The sequence below is a fragment of the Mastacembelus armatus genome, unplaced genomic scaffold, assembly GCF_900324485.2.
Source record: "Mastacembelus armatus unplaced genomic scaffold, fMasArm1.2, whole genome shotgun sequence".
Taxonomy (NCBI): Eukaryota; Metazoa; Chordata; class Actinopteri; order Synbranchiformes; family Mastacembelidae; genus Mastacembelus; species Mastacembelus armatus.
Window position 1 is genome coordinate 37220 of NW_022872875.1, and position 4177 is coordinate 41396.

At 42.2% G+C, this 4177-nt stretch overlaps 1 non-coding gene across 1 annotated transcript; it reads left to right on the top strand.

The window, feature by feature from the left end:
* Positions 1 to 3743: 3743 nt before the first annotated feature.
* On the top strand, positions 3744 to 3815 carry trnam-cau (transfer RNA methionine (anticodon CAU)). Its single transcript has one exon. It is a non-coding gene; the product is annotated as a tRNA-Met (tRNA).
* The last annotated feature ends 362 nt before the right edge of the window (positions 3816 to 4177 follow it).

The window sequence follows — 4177 nt, forward strand, 5'->3', positions numbered from 1 at the left end:
TGTACAGGTTGAAGCATTGTTTTAAATATTTGAAATGGTGCCATTATGTTGTCAGCTGAATTCCTGTGAATTGAGTTGGTGTGTAATTGTCTAGTTCAGTGTTGGTAATAAACATGCAACTTGAGTTCAGAAGTCCTGTTTTTCTTTGGCTGAGATTTCTATCCCACACTCATAGGTTCTTATTTACCAGAGAATTTCTAATTTAGCTCTTGGCCACCAAGAATATTGGGCTTTTTACTGCACCACATCTGACAACTGTAGTTACTTCTCAAACTAGTATTCATCACCTTCCTGTCCTGTGAAACTTCAGACATATGTAATCTTGTAGAATCTGATGCATGTCTGCAGATATATTAAACAATTCTAAGGGACCATTTTTCCTCCGTTAGTACTATTGCTTTTTACTCTAGGTACAATTTGTTAAGCAGGATTTTAATTCAGGACTTTTACATGCAGTGGAGTGGTTCTGCTACTTTTAAAGGATCCTACTATGTTTGTTTGTTTGTTTGTTTTTTCCCATTACCCGCTCCCACAAGATGTCGCTGTTTGGTTTTTCATGTCAACACGTCCTGTTGGTAGACGCTTTGGTCCAGGGCGCGCAGGTGGTCGACCAACAAGCCCCTCACTGTAACGCCGCATTTTGAACTTATCACAACACTTCTGCCCTGGATTTTTATTACACACGTCAGTCAGAGACCGTGTCGTTTACGCTGTTCCATGTTTCTCCACCGAAAGGAAAAACACAGTAGCTAATGATAATTCAATGATCCTTATCATCCTGTATTTTTCAAAAGACGTTTAATCCTCTTCAAAAAGACAGTGAAAGAGACCGTGCGTAAAGCTGCTGACCAGCGGATATAGTTCCGCATTAAATTCATTAGAAAAACATGTCAGATTAGCGTTTTACTATGTGTTTCCTACCGAGGATGACAATCAGATGAGCGTGGCTCTGTTCAGGTGAGCTAAAACCTCTGGATGAAATGTGACCATTGCATCCTTTACTCGCGGGACCGATCTGCAGCTGGTCGGGTTCAGCTTCGTTCATTTGATGTCTTCATTTCAAATATTCCCAATAAGGCAGTTAAACTATATATATAGTTTTATTCAGCTCTTTGTCTTCAGAATCAGATGCTTTTGTGAATTTCTAGACTTTTCAGACTCAGGTAGAGACCATCCTGATCATCCCATTCACAACACCCTGAAGGAGCAAAGAAGCACCTAAAGAGGACGACTCATCTCACTGTGCTGCAGGACTGAACCACACACGATTCATCCTCACTGCCATCAGGCTCTAAAACACCTTAGCTAATGGCAGAAGACTCACCAACATGAGCTGGACTGTTAATGGCTACTTTCATTATCCATTAGTTTACATACAAAACCAACTGAATTTTCCCTTTGGACATTAACTACCATACAGTAGTTATTACCTTCAAATGCTACAGCAAAAGTACACATCCATCCATTTTCAATACCTGCTTATTCCTTAACCAGGGTCACCAGGACCTGCTGGAGCCTATCCCTGCTTATTCCTTAACCAGGGTCACCAGGACCTGCTGGAGCCTATCCCAGCTCTCTTTCGGGTGGAAGGCAGTGGTACACCCTGGATAAGTCACCAGTCCATCACAGGGCTGAATACACACATTGCTATGTGAATTCATGTTGTGTTCAATCTTCTCCTCTCTGCTCTCTCCATCCTCCAGAGTCAAGTTCCTGATACATGATGCTGTGCAACCTTGTGTCAACAATGTGCCTAACCCTTACACTATTCTTTCACGGGTGCCTTCATCAGCTCAGTGGTTTTCAGTTGTTGAGCTGGCTAATGCTTTCTTTACTGTGCCTGTTCACTCGGACAGTCAATTTTGGTTTGCTTTTCAGTTTCGAGGGAAAACATGGACATGGACTCGTCTGTGTCAGTGTTATTGTGAAAGTCTTGTTTTGTCTCCTGACAGTGCCTTGCTGCAGTATGTTTATGATGTTTTGGTGTGTGCACCCACTCGGGAGCAGTGTGAGGCAGACACAATTGTTTTGTTGAAGCGTTCGGCTGCAGAGGGCCACAAGGTCAGTTTGTCAAATCTTCAGTTTGTACAGCGTGAAGTGATTTTCCTTGGTCATGTGATTACTGCAGAGGGGAAGTCTCTGCCCCCCAAAAGAGTGACAGCAATTCAAAACCTTCCTAGACCTCAGACAAGGAAGAAGATGATGTCATTTTTGGGCATGTGCTCCTATTGCAATAATTTTATTCCTAATTATGTTGTTTTGGAAGCTCCATTGAGCTCACTAATCCATGGCAAATAACTTCAGCCACATGACACTGTTATCTGGACACCTGAAGCAGAAAAGGCATTTGTTGACATGAAACTGGCTTTACAAACTGCTCCAACACTTGGCCTTTCTGATCCCACTCAGCCCTTTGTGCAGACCGTTGATGAGAAAAACTGTTGTATGACACCTATTCTTTTACAGCAGCATGACAACACTGTTCTTCTTGACATGCCAAACATCACAGTGAAACGTACTCTGTTTTGACGTCTGGTCCATTTCCACCGCACTACTCAGCTCAGGCGGGTGAGTTAGTGGCTCTCACAGAAGCATGTAAATTGGCAGAAGATAAATCTGTAACGATTTGGGTAGGTTCTAGATATGTGTTTGGCATAACACATGACTATGGTGCTGTTTGGTGTCACAGACACTTTTTAAAATCTGGTGGAAAACCTATTCTTCTTTATGATAAAGTTGCAGATCTTCTTGATGTGTTGCTGTTGCCTAAACAAATAGCTGTCTGCAAATGTGCAGCTCACACTAAGGGTAATGACTCTGTTTCCAGGGGCAACCGCAAAGCTGATGCAGCTGCAAAGGTCACAACTTTGAGACCACTCCAACTTGACACTATCTGTTTGTCTTCTGACTCTCCACCTCTCTCCCTCTCAGCTCTGCAAAGTTTCTCTTCACCACAGGAGAGAAAAACCTGGAAGCGGCTGATGCTGAGTACAGGGATGAAGTTTGGTGGGGACCTAATGGGAAACCTTGTCTTCTGAAACACTTTTTCTCTCATTTTGAAAAGTTGACACATGGGCTGGATCATGCGTCAAAAGGGGGGATGGTATAATCAATGGATGGTACAATAATCAAGCCGGCTTGAAGTACAAGCATGTATAACCTTTTCAAGATCTTTTCTTGTTAAAAACAACTTGACTTTGGACAAGAGCCTAAGCTGAAAAAATCTAGCTTTGACAACAGAGTTGACCTGCTTATCAAGTTTAAAATCACTGTCCAATAAAACACCCAGGTTTCTAGCAGTTGGTTTAACATAAAGTTTGAGGGAACACGTCTCAGGGAAAGGGTCAACACAGGCTCCACTAGGTCCAAATACCAGCACTTCAGTTTTAGTCTCATTAAGACTCAGAAAATTTACTGCCAAGACATGCCTTGAAATGCTCCATGCATTCCAAAAGTGGTGTTAAAGCATTTGTATCCCTCTGTTTCAGAGGAATATAGATTTAAATATATATATATATATATATACAAGAGCTTATTACTTTGAATTGCTCTTTTGAAATTGGTCCCACCAGACATGGGGCTCCTGAGATCAAGAACCTCAGGCTCTACCAACTGAGCTAGTCAGGGTTGCATGTGGTATACTGTAAACAAGGTCATGACTTAACACTGTCATCCAGACTTAGAAATAAGTTTGTTTTTTACAAAAGAGCATGACAAGCCACACCCACACAACCCAGGTGAAGAGCAGAGTGGCGCAGCGGGAGCGTGCTGGGCCCATAACCCAGAGGTCGATGGATCAAAACCATCCTCTGCTATACTTAATTGTTGCTGCTGCACTTCTCTGTTAAACCTGTTAAGTGTGATGGGCTCTTCATCCTCTTTGGTTCTTCCTTAGAACTAAACAAGCACATTACTCATGCATTCTGCATTAATGTGGAAACAGTGAAATCAGTGTTTAATGTGTGTTTTGTGTCTTCACCTTAACCTTGTTGCTATAATCATTCTAGACCAAATAACAGCTTCCTCGATGAGAATGGGATTCCAACCCACGATGCAGAGCACAATGGATTAGGAGTCCATCACCTTAAACAATTGGTACCCTCATTAGAGTGCTGCTGCTCAAATTAAGTAAGTCCTAGAAGAACTTCCAGCTGACCTTACTATGATTGGGATGTGT